The sequence below is a fragment of the Camellia sinensis genome, chromosome 7, assembly GCF_055761805.1.
Source record: "Camellia sinensis isolate YWXY chromosome 7, ASM5576180v1, whole genome shotgun sequence".
In the NCBI taxonomy this organism is placed as follows: Eukaryota; Viridiplantae; Streptophyta; class Magnoliopsida; order Ericales; family Theaceae; genus Camellia; species Camellia sinensis.
This window is the reverse complement of record NC_138967.1, coordinates 118164391-118189341: the sequence shown is the minus strand read 5'-3', so window position 1 is coordinate 118189341 and position 24951 is coordinate 118164391. Positions and strand designations below refer to the sequence as shown.

The window sequence follows — 24951 nt, the reverse complement described above, 5'->3', positions numbered from 1 at the left end:
CTGAGTGACAAAGGGAAATGATAGGTTTTATGGTGTGTTACTTGCGTTTGTGATAAATATTGTGAATATGATCTAAATGTTTAAATTAATTTTTTTAAACTTTGGTCCCTTGCACCTTCACCAAAATTGTCATTTCACTTTTAATTGTGCCATTAGAAAATTTTATGTATGATACATGTGCCAATTTCCGTTAGTCTTATTAATGCTAGATTGCCAAAAAAATTAAGTTTATAATTTGTCTTGAAAGTGTAAATATTTAATTGTGAATTGAAAGTCAAAGATGCAAATTTCAAATTCAAGTGGGTCTACAAGCCCCACTTGGATGCAGCTCTGCAATTAATTTTTTTTTTTTGACTTCTCGTCGGTGTGACAAGCACTTGGATGACTGCATTTCATATTTCCAGTCTATCAAATGTCGATTGACTAAATATCCCAAACATTGAAAAACCATGGCACATGTATTGAAATGTATATTTTTTCATCTTTTCCTGCTCTTGGTGACAATGATATGCTAAAAAATTGAAAAGAATACTAAAAAATATTAAAATAAAGTGTAATTAAATCCGCATAGAAGACAATCAGCCTTTAGTTTCTTTTATCATGACATGATCCATGTGCATTTTGTTAAATTTTGAGACCCATTCTTCTAAACATCCTAATCATCCTCTTTTTCATACTCCTTTCCCTTTTGTGCAGATATCATTTGGGTATTATCAGACAATATTCATACTTCATGTTTTCTGTATTCTTCCTATGCTGCATCTTTTTCATCAACCATCTCTCCCATGGAGCTGACAGCATCTCGGCAGATCAATCTCTCTTTGGGGACCACACCATTGTCTCTGCCAGTGGCAACTTTGAAATGGGTTTTTACAAACCAGGTAAGTCTTCCAACTATCACATAAGCATATGGTACAAGAAAGTATCTACACAAACCATAGTGTGGGTAGCAAATAGAGATATACCCATCTCTGATAAGTATTCCTCAGAATTGAAAATCTTAGATGGTAACTTAGTTGTAGACGTCCCCGAACGTCCCGGGGGGGAAATTCCCCCCGTTTTGTTCATTTGGGCTCACTACAGTTCAGGACTCAAAGTCACGGTCCTGTATCTAATCTCATAGAGTGCAATGCAAGACTGATGAATCATCAGAGTCCAAATCCGACAAATCGTTTTTGAAAACAAATTTTTTTGAAAGAAGTGCCAAACGTGGACTGCTTTGCCAGATACAGAGTCGCCACCTAAATATTTTATTTTGGAAAATTTAGGAAACCCTGACTCGTTGCCTAAGGCCACGTGTCCGTCATCACCAAAGTTGCCTCGACTCGAAAACTTAGGTACGATTGGAGAAGGTCACTTCATGAGCACCCCCGCTCGCCCGATCAAAGATCGGCCTCTACTAACCATGATATCGAGTTTTGAAAACATTATGCGTTCTTATTCCGGTTATTAGCCTAGATTTACTATGTGATGCGCACAGCATACAAATATAGACCAGATCGCCTGAATTAGAACAACACATCTCATGTTTGTTTTGAAAATTGTTTGCTACTTGCAAGTAGGCTTAAAATGCAGATTTTGCCACCCTCGGGTGGGCTTAGAAAACAAGATGATTTGCCACTCTGAAGTGAGCTTAAAACTCACAATTGATGAATTGTTCCAATGCAAATAATCCAACCTTCACCTACAGGCATTTAGGCAGGTATACCACGTAAGCACGTAGTAAGCATGCTATCATGGCAGTCACTCACACACATGCAAGGATGCTAAAGCATAAACACTTACCGAGTACTCCAAGCCAAAATAGAAGCTATGTTAGAAATCCATGCATGATCCTAACTATACAGAAATGCCTAATGCAACACATGTAGGAATTCAATTACAATAGGCTCAACTGTTCTAAAGATGGCATGTGATGATGCTACAACTAACACATATTCAATCTGGAATTGAAATAAAATGCAGTTAGTATGATGCCGAGCTCGGTGCATGCAAGACAGATGAATGATGCAAACATGCAAGCATAAGTATGCTAATTGAAACATGCCCTAATCTAACCATCATAAGCTGGCAAATAAAAGAGAGAAAGACGTGGGGTTGGAAGACATACATCAATCGCACGCACACTTATTACAATTGTGCCCTCACTCGGAGGGTCCGAATAAATAATACAGTCCGAATAATAATTACAGTCCGAATAAGTACAAAACCCTAATTAATTAAAAATTTAACTAGGAAAGCAAGTAAATTAGCATGCAAATCCATGGACCACCTCAGCTCTGTTCCGAATGATGAAAGATGCATGCTCGAGTTGTCTTGCGCGGAAATCCATTGCGATGCCCCGATTCGCCTCTGTTTGCAATTAATGCTAGAATGCTGTGTAAGGCTTTAGAAAGCTGCTGATTTCTGATTTGCTGCAACAGAGAGCAAGAAAGGGGCACAGCAAAGTATTTTCACATATGTATGCATGACTACTCTTCAGGGAGTGTAGTCCTCGATCCTCGTGCCACCAATCACGCATCTCGATGCATGATGGCCGAGGAGTCGAATTGCATGACTCGATGTGAAATGAATGCATATATAAACACAACAAGACCTAAACTCCATCATGGGTAATCCGGAGTGTCGGCGACCGGGAATTGAGACACGTTCCGTCACTCGGAGTACGAAACACCCCTCGTTTCTCGTGCTTGGGCTAACTCCTATCCCAAACACAATGCAAATGAGATGGCATACACAATGTGACTAACATACAACCTAGCATACGCAATGCTATGAAATGGCATACACAATGCTCGATGTAACATGACATACACAATGCTCTAACATGCAACTCAGCATACACAATGCTATGAACCGAAATGGCATACACAATGCATGATGGACTTACACCAACATGAGTGGACCTCAGCCACACTCACATCAGTGGCCATTAGATAAAAATGAGACAACCAAAATGCGTGCACACATGCACAAATACCAAGGACCGAACCTAAGGCATCAAATGCCACTCTACCAAAGCATGGCAAGGGATGAAAGATGGCATGGAATAGCATAAATTACAGCTCTGAAACAGCATGAAATATGGTCCCGAAGCACGCAAATATGGCACACAATGCAAGCTAGGGGGCCCGGGTACCGAAACTAGTGAAGTGCATTACACTAGAGGTACCCAAAGCAATACACCAAAGGCAAAACTAACCCCAAACAGACCCTAGGCAGGTCTGAAACAGTGGGGAAATGGCCTAAAATGATAGCTCGGGATGTAGCGTATAGCGACCCCAGTTTTTTCCCACTTGATTATTGTATCCGGACTTAGGTTCCGTAGATTCTGTCATTGTATAATTGTTGTTGTTGTTCCTTATTTTCTCTTTTGGAATTATAGGATGTGTTGAGAAGGTTTGTTTTAGGTTGGTTGGCTTTAGAAACCAAGTGTTGCTGTCCAGGTTTTTGGTTCTTCGCTCGAGCGAGGAGTTGTTCGCTCGAGCGAATGGTTGCGTTTGATTTGGACCTGTAGCTGTTCATTCTTGGCTCGAGCGAGATTTTCTTCGCTCGAGCGAGTGAGTTCGTCCTTCGCTCGAGCAATAGTTCCTTCGCTCGAGCGTGTGTCTTGTTGCAGACCTGAGGGTTTGAGTTCTTCGCTCGATCGAGCTTTCTTTCGCTCGAGCGAGCTTTTGAGTTGTTGGCTCGAGCAAGGCTTCCTTGGCTCGAGCGTAGTTTCTCTGTGTCTGGTAGCTCGAGCGACCAAGTCTTCGCTCGAGCGAGCCTGTCCAGTTTATATACCCAGCAGCGGGTTTTGATCAGTCTTTTCTTATTTCTTTTGATTCCAAACCCTAGGTCCGACCTCTCTCTCTCCTTACTCACCTTCTCTCTTAGATTTGATCCACTTAGGGAGTGTTTCTACCCTAGATCCTTCATTAAAAAGATAGAGTGAGGCAAGGGCTTCCATTTAATCTGAGCATTTGGCGATTTGGAACACTTTGGTATTTGGGCACTCATCTCTTTCTTCACCATTTGAGTTGTTTTCTTTGAGGTAGGGATTTCCTACTCCATTTTATAGGTTTTGTTCTAAGCTTTGGTAATTTGATATGTTGGGGATACTTTGGTAAATTTTGGGAAAAACCCTAGTTGTGTTATTGAATTAATTTGTATAAGTAATTCATGGAATTGGGAAAAGATGGTTAAATTCATGGAATTGGGGAATTCATTGATTAAATAGCGTAATTGGGTAATTGGAATCATTTGTCTATTTAATTGTTGATATAGTTATTTTCAGTTTAGAAATAACTGTTTTGGGCTATCGGTGGAGGATAGTCGTGATTGTTGTAGACTTTGCATGTGGATTAGGAATAACTGAAACTAATCATATTGGTTAAGTCATTAATTTTGACTATGGCATTGATACAGAAAATATGTGTATTGATTGAGCATTGCATTTGCATACATTGTTTTGTGTGTGGGAGGAGATAGGGGATGTACTCCACGGTTTAGGGGAAGATAGGGGATGGACCTCTAAACCGGATTTTGTTTGGGAGGAGATAGGGGATGGACTCCATTAGCATCACTTTTGTGTATGCTTATTTATATAGAAGTGTTTTATTGACACAACACTAAAATGTGTATCAATCTGGAAGTATGAAGTGTTTGATTTGAGCTTGAGTCTTATTTGTTGTTGATATTGGAAGAATGTGAATATGATATATGTGATTCACTGTTGTAAGTTTGGCCAGGTTCTGAGCCATGTTGATAAAATTGGAAAGTAAAACGTATCTTTGGCAATAGTGTCATGAGACTGTAAAATGAAGTAATTGATTATTTTGGTTGACCATCTGTTGAATGCTATTGCTTTATTCATTGCTTATATGTGGTTTAGTATATTTCTACTGGGCTGTGGCTCACCCTTTATGGGAACATCATTTTCAGGTTCAGGTGATAAACTACCTCCAAGGACTTAGCTTGGGAGGGTTTGGCTTCTGGATTGAAGAAGACTACCTTTAGTTAATAGTTGTTATTTATTAGTACATGTAAACATTCAAGCCTAGGGCTTTTCTTGTATTGAGATTAGAACTTATATTTTTGAATCCAAGTGTTGGCTTGGAAAGATGTAAGCCTGTAGGGCATTTTATTCGATGTTACATGTAATGCTTTATTTAGTAATACTCTGATGAATGAATTAATAAATTGTCTTCTTTAAATAATGCATGTCAATGATATATAATGGGCTAATTTTGAGGGCGTTACAACTTGGTATCAGAGCGTACCGGGTTTGAATACATTGGGTACGTGGGAAGTGATTAGTATCACATTGGGTTCGTCTCGTTTGATAGAGACTTAGTGTAATGTTATATGCTTATGTGATAACATGTTTATGTGATTATGTGGGTATGGAATGTAGTTTCTAGGATGTTGATTGGACCCTTGAGTTTCTAGTAGTCTTGTTGGAAAGGCACTTGATCACTGCTGTTTCCAACCGGAACTATAGTAACGCATTGGGACTATCATTATCCGGGAATGAAATTCGTAGGTGCTTATGTGATTATGTGCTTACGTGGAATGAATTATTGTTGTCCATTGCATTAGGACGCGAGTGTTTAGTTTCGGCACATTTATTAATGTGCTAATGTCTTTGTTTCCTTTATTACGATGTCAGGACGAGGACGAGGTCGCGGTAGGCGTGGTAGGCCGGGTAGGCAGGAGGTGCCTGTGCCAGAAGAGATTCCGGCAGTTCAAGAGGGAATTGGCCAGGCCAATGTGGCCGAGCCAGTAGGCCAGCAGGCTATGGGCGCTCTAGCCCGAGAGATAGCAGGGGCATTCAGGGAGTCGGTAGGCATTCTCAGAGCTGAGAATCAAGCTCAGGTTGTTGCTGCTGATGCAGGACCTTCCTTTCTGAAGAGGGAGTTCTTCCGGTCTAATCCGGATGAATTTGTGGGTGATCCTAAAGAGCCGCTTAAGGCAGATGAATGGCTCGAACAGACAACGAAGACGTTTGAGATGCTTGGCATCGAAGACGAGGGGTTGAGAGTGACCTTGGCATCTTTCCAGTTGAAGGGGGATGCAGGTCAGTGGTGGAAGTTTACTAAGGGGCGTATAGGAGGTACGTGGGAGGCTTTTGTGAATGCTTTCCAGGAGAAGTTCTTATCTTCAGCAGTCAGGGAGAAGCTGCGAGACCAGTTTTGTCAGCTTAAGCAGGCGAGTTCTTCAGTGGCCGAATTTGAGGCTGCATTCACTAGTTTGTCCAGGTTTGCACCTGAGTTGGTGGCGTCTGAGGAACGCCGTTGTATTGAGTTTGAGAAGAAGTTGAGGCGTGGCCTCAAGCTGAGAGTTGGGGGAACTATGATTCGGGATTATGGGCGTATGGTTGATGCTACAGCCCACATGGAAATCATGATGCAGGAGGAGGAGGAAGGGCAGAAGGGCTCCAAGAGGAGTCAGGATAGTCAGAATGATGGTAGGAGACAGAAGGGTTTTAATCCCCAGCAGTCTCAGGGTAGCTTTTCTAGATCGACTTTTCCTGTACCGAGTGCTAGTTCGGGGAAAGGCAGTCAGGGAGATATTACCTGTTTCAAGTGTGGCCAGCTGGGCCACAAGTCTCCAGTTTGTCCTCAGAGGGGAGGAGTTCAGAGAGCAGCATCTTCTTCGGCTCGATCTCAGAGCCAGAGTCAGGGTAGAGGTCAGCCACTCTCGTGTTATCAGTGTGGTCAGCCAGGGCATATGAAGAGGTATTGCCCGCAGTTAGGTGGCACATCTGGTGCATCTGGTTTGAGGCCGATTCAGGGTCAGCAGCCAGCTCAGTCGGGTCAGGCCTCGAGGGCCAATCAGGGGGGGCTTCATCGTCTCAGTCGGTGCAGCAGTCTTATGCTCCTAGGGTTGAGCAAGTTGATCAGAGGTCGTCTGGGCGTGTGTATGCTGTTACCGCGCAGGATCTTGTGCCAGCACCATCAGTTGTGAGAGGTACCTTTTTGTTTTGCAACTCGGTTGCTAATGTTTTGATTGATACGGGTGCATCTCATTCCTTTGTGTCTGCTGCATTTGCATCTGTTTTGGAGTTGGAGTTAGCACAGTTAGCATCTCCTATTTGTGTAGTGTCACCTCTTGGGGGTGAATTGATTTTGAAACAAGGCGTTAGGGGTTGTGATATAGAGGTTGATTATCATAGAATCCCATTTTCCTTTGTAGTTATGCCTATGAGGGGTTTCGATGTTATTTTAGGTATGGGCTAGTTATCGTCATACCGGGCAGTTATTGATTGCTACCGCCAGAGGGTCACTTGTTGTACTGTGAGCGGAGAGTATTTTCATTTTCTGGGGGACCGGGTTGGTGATGTGTTGCCACCGGGGTATGTTCCACGAGGACGGAGTGAGCTTAGTGGTCTACTTGCTAACCTTTCGATTAGTGAGGATATTGAGACTCAGATTGTGTTGCCAAGGGTGGTTTGTGACTACTCGGACGTCTTTCCCGAGGATCTTGTTGGGTTGCCACCGCATCGAGAGATTGAGTTCTCTATTGACCTGGTGCCCGGCACGGTGCCGATTTCTATGGCACCTTATCGTTTTGCCCCAGCCGAGTTAGTTGAGTTGAAGATTCAGCTCCAGGAGTTGCTAGACAAGGGTTTTATTCGTCCTAGTGTTTCGCCGTGGGGAGCACCAGCCCTCTTTGTTAAAAAGAAAGGTGGTGCTTTGAGACTGTGTATAGATTATCGAAAATTGAATCGGGCTACGGTTAAGAATAAGTACCCTATGCCTCGTATAGATGATCTGTTTGACCAGTTGAAGGGTTCCTGTTGTTTTTCTAAGATAGACTTGAGATCAGGTTACCACCAGTTGAGGGTCAGAGAGGAGGATATTCCGAAGACGGCATTCCGTACGCGGTATGGCCACTATGAGTTTCTGGTGATGCCATTTGGGCTCACCAATGCACCGGCAGTTTTTATGGATTTGATGAACTGGATATTCTGGGAATTTTTAGATCGTTTTGTAGTCGTATTTGTGGACGACATCCTTATCTATTCACCTTCTGAGGAGAAGCACAAGGAACACTTGAGACTGGTGCTTGAGTTACTTAGAGTCTATAAGCTTTATGCTAAGTTTGGGAAGTGTGAGTTCTGGCTGGAAGAGGTCAAGTTCTTAGGCCATGTAGTGTCTGGTGAAGGAGTGTCTGTTGATACATCCAAGACTGAGGCAGTGCAAGATTGGGCACAGCCTAAGAGTGTGTTTGAGATCCGCAGTTTTCTGGAGTTAGCTGGGTATTACCGTCGGTTTGTGAAAGATTTCTCTAGGTTAGCATCACCGTTGACTAGACTGACTCGGAAGGGAGTCAAATTTGTATGGAGTGAGACTTGTGAAAAGTCATTCCAGGAGTTGAAAGTTAGACTGACCACCGCTCCAGTATTGATTATTCCAGAGAGAGGGTTGGGTTTTGCAGTCTATTGTGATGCCTCACGAGAGGGTCTGGGTTGTGTGTTAATGCAAGAGGGGAAAGTAGTTGCCTATGGCTCACGTCAGTTGAAAATTCACGAGCAGAATTACCCTACACATGATCTAGAGTTAGCAGCTGTGATATTTGCCTTGAAGATTTGGAGGCATTATCTTTATGGTGAGAGGTTCGAGGTGTTCTCAGATCATAAGAGTTTAAAATATTTGTTTACACAGAAAGACTTGAACTTGAGACAGAGGAGGTGGATGGAGTTTATAGAAGATTATGACTTTGAATTGCATTATCATCCGGGAAAGGCCAATGTGGTGGCCGATGCCCTTAGCAGGAAACCTGTTGGTGACATAGCTAGTATAGCCATCCGAGAATGGGAGATGTTGGGTGCACTTGGGGAGTTCGATTTACTTCTGGGCAAATCCGTTGAGGCTGCGGCCTTGTTTTCTGTTGTTGTTCAGCCTACACTTGTGACTCAAGTGTTAGAGGCTCAGAGAGGTGACCTTGAGGTAGAATCTCTCCGTGAGAAGATTTTCGGTGGAAAGGTTGAGAAAGGTTTGACGGTGTATCCCGACCTCAGTGTGAGATACCGAGACCGTCTGTTTGTGCCGGAGTCTTGCCGAGAGGAAGTACTCCGAGAGTTCCACCATTCACGCCTTGCGGTGCATCCGGGAGGCACTAAGATGTATCGGGATTTGGGTCGCCAGTTCTGGTGGCAGGGTATGAAGAGAGATGTGGCAGCTTTCGTATCTAAGTGCCTTACTTGCCAGCAAGTGAAGGCCGAGCATCAGAGGCCAGCGGGTTTGTTGCAACCCTTGCCTATTGCCGAGTGGAAGTGGGAGCATGTCACTATGGACTTCGTTGTAGGTCTTCCGAGGACTCAGCGGGGTAGTGATGCTATTTGGGTGGTTGTAGACCGGTTGACTAAGTCGGCGCACTTTATTCCTATGCGTGTGAGAGATACGGTGGATTATCTTGCCGACTTGTATATTCGAGACATAGTGAGATTGCACGGTGTCCCAGTGACGATCGTCTCAGATAGAGATCCTCGTTTTACTGCCAGGTTGTGGCAGAGTTTGCAGAGTGCCTTAGGCACTAAGTTGACCTTTAGCACGGCTTATCATCCTCAGACTGACGGACAGTCCGAGCGTACTATTCAGATACTTGAGGATATGCTTCGGGGTTGTGTTCTAGACTTTAGTGGATCGTGGGAGAGGCACTTGCCGTTGGTAGAGTTTGCCTACAACAACAGTTTCCAGTCTAGTATCGGTATGGCACCATTTGAGGCCTTGTATGGCCGACCGTGTAGATCTCCTGTTTGTTGGGCTGAGGTGGGTGATGCACCTCTGTTGGGTCCGGAGTTGGTGAGGGAAACGACGGAGAAAGTTGAGCTTATCCGTAAGAGGCTTGTTACAGCACAGAGTCGTCAGAAATCTTATGCCGACCGTAGGAGGAGACCCTTGGTGTTTGCGGTGGTTGATCATGTCTTTCTGAAGATATCACCTAGACGGGGTTTGATGAGGTTTGGGAAGAGTGGGAAGTTGTCCCCTCGGTTCATTGGTCCGTTTGAGATCCTTGAGAGGATTGGCGAGGCTGCTTATCGTTTAGCTTTGCCGCCGCAGTTGTCCGGAGTACATGATGTGTTTCATGTGAGTATGCTTCGGAAGTATGAGCCGGATCCATCACATGTGTTGGATTGGACCGATTTAGTGGTTGATGAGGATGTCTCGTATGAGGAGAGACCGGTTCGGGTATTGGATAGGCGGGATCAAGTTTTGCGAGGCAAGACCATCCCTTTGGTAAAAGTTTTGTGGAAACATCATGGAGTGGAGGAAGCCACTTGGGAGCGTGAATTGGAAGTCCGCGAAAAATACCCGGACATGTTTATTCATTTGTAATCTTATATTTAGATTTTGTAATATTGTTGAACTTAAGAGCTTTACATATGTCTTAAGTTGTAAAACGTTGACTATGTTTTGGTAAAGGGGTGTATCTTGAAACTTGCTTCATTATAGAAGTTTAGTATGGCATTGCATATGTCGATTACATTGCTGAGTGTGTTATATATATCATGTAATTAAATATGACATGGGGATTGTTAACATTGAAAGGAATAATGCATTTGTATATAGGTTGAGATATATGTTGTGTTATATATTTAATATGAGATGCCTCTTGATAAAGGGATGAAATGACCAGTTTTGGGTCAAGATGTTTACTAATGCGTTGTAAACAAAAATTTGTTTTCAAAAACTTATGCTTAATTTCGGGGACGAAATTCTTTGAAGGGGGGGAGGTTATAGCGACCCCGGTTTTTTCCCACTTGATTATTGTATCCGGACTTAGGTTCCGTAGATTCTGTCATTGTATAATTGTTGTTGTTGTTCCTTATTTTCTCTTTTGGAATTATAGGATGTGTTGAGAAGGTTTGTTTCAGGTTGGTTGGCTTTAGAAACCAAGTGTTGCTGTCCAGGTTTTTGGTTCTTCGCTCGAGCGAGGAGTTGTTCGCTCGAGCGAATGGTTGCGTTTGATTTGGACCTGTAGCTGTTCATTCTTGGCTCGAGCGAGATTTTCTTCGCTCGAGCGAGTGAGTTCGTCCTTCGCTCGAGCAATAGTTCCTTCGCTCGAGCGTGTGTCTTGTTGCAGACCTGAGGGTTTGAGTTCTTCGCTCGATCGAGCTTTCTTTCGCTCGAGCGAGCTTTTGAGTTGTTGGCTCGAGCAAGGCTTCCTTGGCTCGAGCGTAGTTTCTCTGTGTCTGGTAGCTCGAGCGACCAAGTCTTCGCTCGAGCGAGCCTGTCCAGTTTATATACCCAGCAGCGGGTTTTGATCAGTCTTTTCTTATTTCTTTTGATTCCAAACCCTAGGTCCGACCTCTCTCTCTCCTTACTCACCTTCTCTCTTAGATTTGATCCACTTAGGGAGTGTTTCTACCCTAGATCCTTCATTAAAAAGATAGAGTGAGGCAAGGGCTTCCATTTAATCTGAGCATTTGGCGATTTGGAACACTTTGGTATTTGGGCACTCATCTCTTTCTTCACCATTTGAGTTGTTTTCTTTGAGGTAGGGATTTCCTACTCCATTTTATAGGTTTTGTTCTAAGCTTTGGTAATTTGATATGTTGGGGATACTTTGGTAAATTTTGGGAAAAACCCTAGTTGTGTTATTGAATTAATTTGTATAAGTAATTCATGGAATTGGGAAAAGATGGTTAAATTCATGGAATTGGGGAATTCATTGATTAAATAGCGTAATTGGGTAATTGGAATCATTTGTCTATTTAATTGTTGATATAGTTATTTTCAGTTTAGAAATAACTGTTTTGGGCTATCGGTGGAGGATAGTCGTGATTGTTGTAGACTTTGCATGTGGATTAGGAATAACTGAAACTAATCATATTGGTTAAGTCATTAATTTTGACTATGGCATTGATACAGAAAATATGTGTATTGATTGAGCATTGCATTTGCATACATTGTTTTGTGTGTGGGAGGAGATAGGGGATGTACTCCACGGTTTAGGGGAAGATAGGGGATGGACCTCTAAACCGGATTTTGTTTGGGAGGAGATAGGGGATGGACTCCATTAGCATCACTTTTGTGTATGCTTATTTATATAGAAGTGTTTTATTGACACAACACTAAAATGTGTATCAATCTGGAAGTATGAAGTGTTTGATTTGAGCTTGAGTCTCATTTGTTGTTGATATTGGAAGAATGTGAATATGATATATGTGATTCACTGTTGTAAGTTTGGCCAGGTTCTGAGCCATGTTGATAAAATTGGAAAGTAAAACGTATCTTTGGCAATAGTGTCATGAGACTGTAAAATGAAGTAATTGATTATTTTGGTTGACCATCTGTTGAATGCTATTGCTTTATTCATTGCTTATATGTGGTTTAGTATATTTCTACTGGGCTGTGGCTCACCCTTTATGGGAACATCATTTTCAGGTTCAGGTGATAAACTACCTCCAAGGACTTAGCTTGGGAGGGTTTGGCTTCTGGATTGAAGAAGACTACCTTTAGTTAATAGTTGTTATTTATTAGTACATGTAAACATTCAAGCCTAGGGCTTTTCTTGTATTGAGATTAGAACTTATATTTTTGAATCCAAGTGTTGGCTTGGAAAGATGTAAGCCTGTAGGGCATTTTATTCGATGTTACATGTAATGCTTTATTTAGTAATACTCTGATGAATGAATTAATAAATTGTCTTCTTTAAATAATGCATGTCAATGATATATAATGGGCTAATTTTGAGGGCGTTACAACTTGGTATCAGAGCGTACCGGGTTTGAATACATTGGGTACGTGGGAAGTGATTAGTATCACATTGGGTTCGTCTCGTTTGATAGAGACTTAGTGTAATGTTATATGCTTATGTGATAACATGTTTATGTGATTATGTGGGTATGGAATGTAGTTTCTAGGATGTTGATTGGACCCTTGAGTTTCTAGTAGTCTTGTTGGAAAGGCACTTGATCACTGCTGTTTCCAACCGGAACTATAGTAACGCATTGGGACTATCATTATCCGGGAATGAAATTCGTAGGTGCTTATGTGATTATGTGCTTACGTGGAATGAATTATTGTTGTCCATTGCATTAGGACGCGAGTGTTTAGTTTCGGCACATTTATTAATGTGCTAATGTCTTTGTTTCCTTTATTACGATGTCAGGACGAGGACGAGGTCGCGGTAGGCGTGGTAGGCCGGGTAGGCAGGAGGTGTCTGTGCCAGAAGAGATTCCGGCAGTTCAAGAGGGAATTGGCCAGGCCAATGTGGCCGAGCCAGTAGGCCAGCAGGCTATGGGCGCTCTAGCCCGAGAGATAGCAGGGGCATTCAGGGAGTCGGTAGGCATTCTCAGAGCTGAGAATCAAGCTCAGGTTGTTGCTGCTGATGCAGGACCTTCCTTTCTGAAGAGGGAGTTCTTCCGGTCTAATCCGGATGAATTTGTGGGTGATCCTAAAGAGCCGCTTAAGGCAGATGAATGGCTCGAACAGACAACGAAGACGTTTGAGATGCTTGGCATCAAAGACGAGGGGTTGAGAGTGACCTTGGCATCTTTCCAGTTGAAGGGGGATGCAGGTCAGTGGTGGAAGTTTACTAAGGGGCGTATAGGAGGTACGTGGGAGGCTTTTGTGAATGCTTTCCAGGAGAAGTTCTTATCTTCAGCAGTCAGGGAGAAGCTGCGAGACCAGTTTTGTCAGTTTAAGCAGGCGAGTTCTTCAGTGGCCGAATTTGAGGCTGCATTCACTAGTTTGTCCAGGTTTGCACCTGAGTTGGTGGCGTCTGAGGAACGCCGTTGTATTGAGTTTGAGAAGAAGTTGAGGCGTGGCCTCAAGCTGAGAGTTGGGGGAACTATGATTCGGGATTATGGGCGTATGGTTGATGCTGCAGCCCACATGGAAATCATGATGCAGGAGGAGGAGGAAGGGCAGAAGGGCTCCAAGAGGAGTCAGGATAGTCAGAATGATGGTAGGAGACAGAAGGGTTTTAATCCCCAGCAGTCTCAGGGTAGCTTTTCTAGATCGACTTTTCCTGTACCGAGTGCTAGTTCGGGGAAAGGCAGTCAGGGAGATATTACCTGTTTCAAGTGTGGCCAGCTGGGCCACAAGTCTCCAGTTTGTCCTCAGAGGGGAGGAGTTCAGAGAGCAGCATCTTCTTCGGCTCGATCTCAGAGCCAGAGTCAGGGTAGAGGTCAGCCACTCTCGTGTTATCAGTGTGGTCAGCCAGGGCATATGAAGAGGTATTGCCCGCAGTTAGGTGGCACATCTGGTGCATCTGGTTTGAGGCCGATTCAGGGTCAGCAGCCAGCTCAGTCGGGTCAGGCCTCGAGGGCCAATCAGGGGGGGCTTCATCGTCTCAGTCGGTGCAGCAGTCTTATGCTCCTAGGGTTGAGCAAGTTGATCAGAGGTCGTCTGGGCGTGTGTATGCTGTTACCGCGCAGGATCTTGTGCCAGCACCATCAGTTGTGAGAGGTACCTTTTTGTTTTGCAACTCGGTTGCTAATGTTTTGATTGATACGGGTGCATCTCATTCCTTTGTGTCTGCTGCATTTGCATCTGTTTTGGAGTTGGAGTTAGCACAGTTAGCATCTCCTATTTGTGTAGTGTCACCTCTTGGGGGTGAATTGATTTTGAAACAAGGCGTTAGGGGTTGTGATATAGAGGTTGATTATCATAGAATCCCATTTTCCTTTGTAGTTATGCCTATGAGGGGTTTCGATGTTATTTTAGGTATGGGCTGGTTATCGTCATACCGGGCAGTTATTGATTGCTACCACCAGAGGGTCACTTGTTGTACTGTGAGCGGAGAGTATTTTCATTTTCTGGGGGACCGGGTTGGTGATGTGTTGCCACCGGGGTATGTTCCACGAGGACGGAGTGAGCTTAGTGGTCTACTTGCTAACCTTTCGATTAGTGAGGATGTTGAGACTCAGATTGTGTTGCCAAGGGTGGTTTGTGAGTACTCGGACGTCTTTCCCGAGGATCTTGTTGGGTTGCCACCGCATCGAGAGATTGAGTTCTCTATTGACCTGGTGCCCGGCACGGTGCCGATTTCTATGGCACCTTATCGTTTTGCCCCAGCCGAGTTAGTTGAGTTGAAGATTCAGCTCCAGGAGTTGCTAGACAAGGGTTTTATTCGTCCTAGTGTTTCGCCATGGGGAGCACCAGCCCTCTTTGTTAAAAAGAAAGGTGGTGCTTTGAGACTGTGTATAGATTATCGAAAATTGAATCGGGCTACGGTTAAGAATAAGTACCCTATGCCTCGTATAGATGATCTGTTTGACCAGTTGAAGGGTTCCTGTTGTTTTTCTAAGATAGACTTGAGATCAGGTTACCACCAGTTGAGGGTCAGAGAGGAGGATATTCCGAAGACGGCATTCCGTACGCGGTATGGCCACTATGAGTTTCTGGTGATGCCATTTGGGCTCACCAATGCACTGACAGTTTTTATGGATTTGATGAACCGGATATTCTGGGAATTTTTAGATCGTTTTGTAGTCGTATTTGTGGACGACATCCTTATCTATTCACCTTCTGAGGAGAAGCACAAGGAACACTTGAGACTGGTGCTTGAGTTACTTAGAGTCCATAAGCTTTATGCTAAGTTTGGGAAGTGTGAGTTCTGGCTGGAAGAGGTCAAGTTCTTAGGCCATGTAGTGTCTGGTGAAGGAGTGTCTGTTGATACATCCAAGACTGAGGCAGTGCAAGATTGGGCACAGCCTAAGAGTGTGTTTGAGATCCGCAGTTTTCTGGGGTTAGCTGGGTATTACCGTCGGTTTGTGAAAGATTTCTCTAGGTTAGCATCACCGTTGACTAGACTGACTCGAAAGGGAGTCAAATTTGTATGGAGTGAGACTTGTGAAAAGTCATTCCAGGAGTTGAAAGTTAGACTGACCACCGCTCCAGTATTGATTATTCCAGAGAGAGGGTTGGGTTTTGCAGTCTATTGTGATGCCTCACGAGAGGGTCTGGGTTGTGTGTTAATGCAAGAGGGGAAAGTAGTTGCCTATGGCTCACGTCAGTTGAAAATTCACGAGCAGAATTACCCTACACATGATCTAGAGTTAGCAGCTGTGATATTTGCCTTGAAGATTTGGAGGCATTATCTTTATGGTGAGAGGTTCGAGGTGTTCTCAGATCATAAGAGTTTAAAATATTTGTTTACACAGAAAGACTTGAACTTGAGACAGAGGAGGTGGATGGAGTTTATAGAAGATTATGACTTTGAATTGCATTATCATCCGGGAAAGGCCAATGTGGTGGCCGATGCCCTTAGCAGGAAACCTGTTGGTGACATAGCTAGTATAGCCATCCGAGAATGGGAGATGTTGGGTGCACTTGGGGAGTTCGATTTACTTCTGGGCGAATCCGTTGAGGCTGCGGCCTTGTTTTCTGTTGTTGTTCAGCCTACACTTGTGACTCAAGTGTTAGAGGCTCAGAGAGGTGACCTTGAGGTAGAATCTCTCCGTGAGAAGATTTTCGGTGGAAAGGTTGAGAAAGGTTGACGGTGTATCCCGACCTCAGTGTGAGATACCGAGACCGTCTGTTTGTGCCGGAGTCTTGCCGAGAGGAAGTACTCCGAGAGTTCCACCATTCACGCCTTGCGGTGCATCCGGGAGGCACTAAGATGTATCGGGATTTGGGTCGCCAGTTCTGGTGGCAGGGTATGAAGAGAGATGTGGCAACTTTCGTATCTAAGTGCCTTACTTGCCAGCAAGTGAAGGCCGAGCATCAGAGGCCAGCGGGTTTGTTGCAACCCTTGCCTATTGCCGAGTGGAAGTGGGAGCATGTCACTATGGACTTCGTTGTAGGTCTTCCGAGGACTCAGCGGGGTAGTGATGCTATTTGGGTGGTTGTAGACCGGTTGACTAAGTCGGCGCACTTTATTCCTATGCGTGTGAGAGATACGGTGGATTATCTTGCCGACTTGTATATTCGAGACATAGTGAGATTGCACGGGGTCCCAGTGACGATCGTCTCAGATAGAGATCCTCGTTTTACTGCCAGGTTGTGGCAGAGTTTGCAGAGTGCCTTAGGCACTAAGTTGACCTTTAGCACGGCTTATCATCCTCAGACTGACGGACAGTCCGAGCGTACTATTCAGATACTTGAGGATATGCTTCGGGGTTGTGTTCTAGACTTTAGTGGATCGTGGGAGAGGCACTTGCCGTTGGTAGAGTTTGCCTACAACAACAGTTTCCAGTCTAGTATCGGTATGGCACCATTTGAGGCCTTGTATGGCCAACCGTGTAGATCTCCTGTTTGTTGGGCTGAGGTGGGTGATGCACCTCTGTTGGGTCCGGAGTTGGTGAGGGAAACGACGGAGAAAGTTGAGCTTATCCGTAAGAGGCTTGTTACAGCACAGAGTCGTCAGAAATCTTATGCCGACCGTAGGAGGAGACCCTTGGTGTTTGCGGTGGGTGATCATGTCTTTCTGAAGATATCACCTAGACGGGGTTTGATGAGGTTTGGGAAGAGTAGGAAGTTGTCCCCTCGGTTCATTGGTCCGTTTGAGATCCTTGAGAGGATTGGCGAGGCTGCTTATCGTTTAGCTTTGCCGCCGCAGTTGTCCGGAGTACATGATGTGTTTCATGTGAGTATGCTTCGGAAGTATGAGCCGGATCCATCACATGTGTTGGATTGGACCGATTTAGTGGTTGATGAGGATGTCTCGTATGAGGAGAGACCGGTTCGGGTATTGGATAGGCGGGATCACGTTTTGCGAGGCAAGACCATCCCTTTGGTAAAAGTTTTGTGGAAACATCATGGAGTGGAGGAAGCCACTTGGGAGCGTGAATTGGAAGTCCGTGAAAAATACTCGGACATGTTTATTCATTTGTAATCTTATATTTAGATTTTGTAATATTGTTGAACTTAAGAGCTTTACATATGTCTTAAGTTGTAAAACATTGACTATGTTTTGGTAAAGGGGTGTATCTTGAAACTTGCTTCATTATAGAAGTTTAGTATGGCATTGCATATGTCGATTACATTGCTGAGTGTGTTATATATATCATGTAATTAAATATGACATGGGGATTGTTAACATTGAAAGGAATAATGCATTTGTATATAGGTTGAGATATATGTTGTGTTATATATTTAATATGAGATGCCTCTTGACAAAGGGATGAAATGACCAGTTTTGGGTCAAGATGTTTACTAATGCGTTGTAAACAAAAATTTGTTTTCAAAAACTTATGCTTAATTTCGGGGACGAAATTCTTTGAAGGGGGGGAGGTTATAGCGACCCCGGTTTTTTCCCACTTGATTATTGTATCCGGACTTAGGTTCCGTAGATTCTGTCATTGTATAATTGTTGTTGTTGTTCCTTATTTTCTCTTTTGGAATTATAGGATGTGTTGAGAAGGTTTGTTTCAGGTTGGTTGGCTTTAGAAACCAAGTGTTGCTGTCCAGGTTTTTGGTTCTTCGCTCGAGCGAGGAGTTGTTCGCTCGAGCGAATGGTTGCGTTTGATTTGGACCTGTAGCTGTTCATTCTTGGCTCGAGTGAGATTTTCTTCGCTCGAGCGAGTGAGTTCGTCCTTCGCTCGAGCAATAGTTCCTTCGCTCGAGCGTGTGTCTTGTTGCAGACCTGAGGGTTTGAGTTCTTCGCTCGATCGAGCTTTCTTTCGCTCGAGCGAGCTTTTGAGTTGTTGGCTCGAGCAAGGCTTCCTTGGCTCGAGCGTAGTTTCTCTGTGTCTGGTAGCTCGAGCGACCAAGTCTTCGCTCGAGCGAGCCTGTCCAGTTTATATACCCAGCAGCGGGTTTTGATCAGTCTTTTCTTATTTCTTTTGATTCCAAACCCTAGGTCCGACCTCTCTCTCTCCTTACTCACCTTCTCTCTTAGATTTGATCCACTTAGGGAGTGTTTCTACCCTAGATCCTTCATTAAAAAGATAGAGTGAGGCAAGGGCTTCCATTTAATCTGAGCATTTGGCGATTTGGAACACTTTGGTATTTGGGCACTCATCTCTTTCTTCACCATTTGAGTTGTTTTCTTTGAGGTAGGGATTTCCTACTCCATTTTATAGGTTTTGTTCTAAGCTTTGGTAATTTGATATGTTGGGGATACTTTGGTAAATTTTGGGAAAAACCCTAGTTGTGTTATTGAATTAATTTGTATAAGTAATTCATGGAATTGGGAAAAGATGGTTAAATTCATGGAATTGGGGAATTCATTGATTAAATAGCGTAATTGGGTAATTGGAATCATTTGTCTATTTAATTGTTGATATAGTTATTTTCAGTTTAGAAATAACTGTTTTGGGCTATCGGTGGAGGATAGTCGTGATTGTTGTAGACTTTGCATGTGGATTAGGAATAACTGAAACTAATCATATTGGTTAAGTCATTAATTTTGACTATGGCATTGATACAGAAAATATGTGTATTGATTGAGCATTGCATTTGCATACATTGTTTTGTGTGTGGGAGGAGATAGGGGATGTACTCCACAGTTTAGGGGAAGATAGGGGATGGACCTCTAAACCGGATTTTGTTTGGGAGGAGATAGGGGATGGACTCCATTAGCATCACTTTTGTGTATGCTTATTTATATAGAAGTGTTTTATTGACACAACACTAAAATGTGTATCAATCTGGAAGTATGAAGTGTTTGATTTGAGCTTGAGTCTCATTTGTTGTTGATATTGGAAGAATGTGAATATGATATATGTGATTCACTGTTGTAAGTTTGGCCAGGTTCTGAGCCATGTTGATAAAATTGGAAAGTAAAACGTATCTTTGGCAATAGTGTCATGAGACTGTAAAATGAAGTAATTGATTATTTTGGTTGACCATCTGTTGAATGCTATTGCTTTATTCATTGCTTATATGTGGTTTAGTATATTTCTACTGGGCTGTGGCTCACCCTTTATGGGAACATCATTTTCAGGTTCAGGTGATAAACTACCTCCAAGGACTTAGCTTGGGAGGGTTTGGCTTCTGGATTGAAGAAGACTACCTTTAGTTAATAGTTGTTATTTATTAGTACATGTAAACATTCAAGCCTAGGGCTTTTCTTGTATTGAGATTAGAACTTATATTTTCGAATCCAAGTGTTGGCTTGGAAAGATGTAAGCCTGTAGGGCATTTTATTCGATGTTACATGTAATGCTTTATTTAGTAATACTCTGATGAATGAATTAATAAATTGTCTTCTTTAAATAATGCATGTCAATGATATATAATGGGCTAATTTTGAGGGCGTTACATAGCGAAATGGACCTCATTCAATGGCCCGAAAACAAGGCATTCATGGACAACTCTCAAGCACACTTAAGGAGCATAAAACATGGCAATATGGCATTGATACAAGCTCTGAAATATGATATATAATGGACCCAAAACCTGAACACACCTCAGTATATGCATGTAATGGACCTCAAACCTCAAAGTTAAGCATGGGTATTGAACTACAAGCATGCAAAACAAACATCATTCAAACATGAGACCCAAAAACAGAGCTAGGGAAGTCCAAAATAAGCACATTATCAGTTTAAGACATGCCCAAAATATGCTAAAATCAAGGTCCAACAAAGCATGCAAAGAAAGCTAGTGAACCATGAGTTGTTCTACAACTATATGAAGCATATGAGGGCTCACCAAAACAGCCAAAAACAGATGTATGCCATGTCAAAATATGCCCAAATAACCACTGAAACTCAGTCAATGCATGCAAAAATGATGGGCTCCTTTGAAAGGCCAATAAGAGGGTTACTCTACACATACATGATGGACATCAATGATGGAAAAATCACCTCTGGAAATAGGTTATGACAGCCCTAAAACTCATCAAAAAGGCCATGAAATCAACCTAGGAAGCATGCAAATGAAAGACCCTTTGAAAGGCCTTGAGTAGGATTGTTCTACACATGCATTATAGACATAAAATATGGCCAAAGGGGCTCCAGACAGAGTCAAGGAAGACCTTAAAACTCACAAAATAGGGCCTGAAATGTGACTTCACAACATGCAAGATGGAGCCCCATTGGAAGGCCAACAATGCTAGTAAAGAGGACAAGGGGTGAGAGGGTCATCCCTTTCTGATTTTAGGGCTCAAAAATACATCTAAGCCATTGAAAATCCATTGGATTTCAGTGGCTAAGAGGCTAAACCAAGGCCAATGCAAATGATCTAATGCATGGCCCTAAACATAAGGAAATGGCGCATGCAAGGGGGAGAATGACCCCAAACAGAAAAGTGACCTTAAGCAAACATGTTTGCAAAACTCAAAAGAAAACTTTTTTTAGCTTATGTCAAAGTCCAAAAATGCTTGCAAATAAGGCTAAAATATGGAGCAAAATAATACAAAAATGGGGAAAATAGGGGCTTACCCTTCTAGAGCCGACCCTCAGCAACTTTTGGACCGAGAATGTGACTCCTCAAGCTCTGCAAATGACCTCCAAGATGCTTGAATGGATGGTGGAGGTGGTAGGTTATGAGGTGTACTGTAAAATGGCCAAGAATAATGGGGTTTTGATGCTTGGAAGAGAGAGATATGGGGGGAAGTGTATGTATGCTCTAACCAAAGGGTTCAACCCTTGCAATGGAAGCTCAGCCCCTCCTTTATAGAGGAGAGGCTCTAAAACTTCTTAAGGAAACTAAAAATATCCTCCATACACTGTATGGAGGATGGTCCAAATGCCTCCCAGCTGGCACAGTTGTGATGCATTCAGAGAGAGCAAAAAGCAAGAAGCAGGCCGACCAATTCAAGTGGTTGGCCGGCCACTCCCCCTGGTCGGCCGACCAGGGGTCAAAAGGTTCAAGGAGAAATGCTAGCCGGCCGCCCCAGAAAGGTGGCCTCTCAGATGAGTGCAACAAAGCTGTATGGTGGAAAACAAGAAAATGTGACCCAAGAGAGAGAAAAACCAGCTTTTTAGCAAGGTTCAAAAGGGTCAAGAAGAATTACTGGTCAGCCTACCCATATTGGTGGCCTCCCAGATGAGCACAACACAATGGTGGTATGAAAAATCAGAAATTGTGGCTCAAAAGTGAGAAAAACCAGCTTTCTGTCAAAAAAATCGGCTGGAGGAGAGAGAAAAAGGGAAAGCTGGTTTCTAAGTGGAAAAGGTGGCCTCCCACCATACTACCACCTCCCTAGCAATGAAAATAGGGTCCCTACCAAAAATGGACCAAGACGGATGCAAAATGAAGGTTCGGGGGCCAAAACGCGCAGTCAGGGGCCTCGAAAACAGGATGCTAGGCACCGGAAGTGGCGTGCAACCACGAAGGTGATCTCTCGGGCCACAGTGTCCCTCTAGGGAGAGGAAACAAGGTGTGTACCAAAAACCGGAGCAAACGGTGGTAGTTTAGCGGTCCCGAACCGAGGCACACGGCCGACGGCTACGAAAAATCGGTAACTGGTTTCCAAACGGGAAAAATGGCCTACGACCACGAAATGTAGCCTACGGCCACTGAGAGATGGTCTACGAGACCTCTCCCTCCCTTCGGGAAGAGAAAACAGGACTTGGTTCGCAAACCGAGGCAAACCACAAAAGAGCCCCGAAGTCCGGAAGCAAGGTTCATAGCCGAGACTCTGAAACCTCAAAACGAGCACAATATGCATCATCACCGAGTGCTCAATCGGTGACGTCTGAGTCTTAAGGTCGGTTAAAAATGGGGTGTCTACATTAGTGCTTCTCAACGAGTCCCAAACCCCAATTTGGTCAACAAATCAGAACTCTCTGTGGTAGCAGTTTTTGGTGATGATAGTAATTTGATTTTGAGAGATGGGTCTAATTCGACACAACCAATTTGGCAAAGTTTTGATTATCTTGTTCACACTTGGTTGCCCGGTAGCAAGATTTCATATAACAAGCGAGCCAATACACACCAAAGTCTAACTTCATGGAAGAACTCCGAAGACCCTTCACTAGGACTATTTTCTCATATTCTAGATGCAAATAATAGCTATGGTTTGTTGTGGAATGGGTCTAAACAGTATTGGACTAGTGGTCCTTGGAATGGGGAGATTTTTAGCTTATTACTGACAAGAAGACAAAATTATATGTTTAATATTAGCTTTGTTGACAATGAAAATGAGAGTTATTTGAAATATTCTCCCTGTGATCCTTACATTATGTCTAGAGTTGTCATGGATGTTTCGGGGCAACTCAAGCAACTCACTTGGTTGGAGGCAAGCAAGGAGTGGAATTTGTTTTGGGCTTAGCCGGAACAGCGATGCGACGTTTATGCTTTATGCAGGCCATTTGGAACTTGCAATCAGAATACACAACCCTTCTGTAATTGTTTGATTGGTTTCAATCCTATGTTGGGCAATGATTGGTATTTAGGTGATTACTCTGGTGGGTGTGTAAGGAGAACCAAGTTACAGTGTGGAAATGCTAGTGCTGCTAATCAAGGAAAAGATAGGTTTCAAGAGTATTCCAACATGAGGTTGCCTAAACATCCTCAATTTGTGGCTTCTGGCAGTGCTACGGAATGTGAATCTTTTTGCTCGAAAAACTGCTCTTGCACTGCTTATGCTTATGACAGGAATGGGTGTTCAATTTGGACTATGGACCTCGTTAACCTGCAACAACTTTTGGGAAATGACAGTAGTGGAAACAGTCTTTATCTCAGACTTGCTGCTTCTGAGTTTTCCAGAGATAATAATATGGGGATTATTATTGGTGTTGTGGGTTCAGTTGTAGTAGTCTTGGGCCTCCTCTATGTTATGTGGAAGCAACAAAGGAGGCTTATAGCAACTCCTTGTGTGCTTTGGCCAAACACTTGTTGGTTGAGCTTTCTAGGAAAAGATCGAATATATGTAGTTTATGGTTCATTGGTTGCATTTAGATACAAAGATTTGTAAAAAGAAACCAAAAATTCTCGGAGAAAATGGGGAGCGGAGGTTTTGGTTCTGTTTTCAAAGGGACATTGCCGGATTCCACTTTCATAGCTGTGAAGAAGTTGGAAAGCATCAATCAAGGAGAGAAGCAATTCCAGGCAGAAGTCAACACACTTGGCACCATCCAACATATTTATCTTGTTCGGCTTCATGGGTTCTGCTTTGGAGGTAATAAGAAGTTATTGGTGTATGATTACATGCAAAAAGGCTCATTAGATTCCCATCTTTTCCATGGAAAGGAGTCGAAGGTACTGGACAAGAAGACAAGGTACCAAATTGCACTAGGGACAGCCAGGGGGTTGGCTTTTCTTCATGAAGGGTGCCGAGACTGCATTGTACACTGTGACATAAAGCCACAAAACATTCTATTAGATGTTGAATTCTGCCCAAAGGTAGCAGATTTTGGTTTAGCAAAGCTTATTGGACGAGAACTTATCCGGGTCCTGACTACCATGAGAGGGACAACAAGCCATCTTGCGCCTGAGTGGATAGTAAGAGTAGCCATTACAACCAAAGCTCATGTTTACAGCTATGGTATAATGCTTTTTGAATTGATATCAGGAAGAAGAAACTGTGATCAATCCGAAGCAGGGATTGTTAAATTCTTCCCAATTCGGGCTGCAAGTGTAGTCATAGAAGGAGGTGATGTCCACTGCCTATTAGACCATATGTTGGAGAAACGTATTGATGTCGAAGAGGCACAGAGAATTTGTAAAGTTGCTTGTTGGTGCATCCAAGATGATGGGAATGATAGGCCATCAATGGGTCAGGTAGTTCAGATCCTCAAAGGGATTCTAGATGTGAACCCGCCTCCAATTCCTCGTTTTCTTCAAGCCCTTGTCAACCGGTAGGAGTGTACAATTTTCTCATTTCTTCATTGAGTTCTTTCCAGTCGAAATTCACAACTATGGAGCAATCCTTATGCATGTGTAGTTTCAAATCAAACAATAAAACAAGTATGTCCTTGCGCACTTCTCTATCCTCTTTTAACTACTGTATATATATTTTGCTATTTTACAGAAGCCTTAGACCCATGGTGGTGTAAGGCTTCTTTTGTTAGTTTCTATCTATTGTTACTTGTATATTCATTGGCATTAGTGTTGTTTCATTGTTTTAGTCAATGTGTTTGGCATGGTTTTCCTTTAGAAAGCGTTTAATTTTTTCATGTAG

General features: G+C 43.2%; 1 pseudogene; it reads left to right on the top strand.

Annotated features, from left to right (window-relative positions):
• The first annotated feature begins 578 nt into the window (after positions 1 to 578).
• LOC114273517 (G-type lectin S-receptor-like serine/threonine-protein kinase At2g19130) lies at positions 579 to 24689 on the top strand (annotated as a pseudogene).
• Positions 24690 to 24951: the final 262 nt, after the last annotated feature.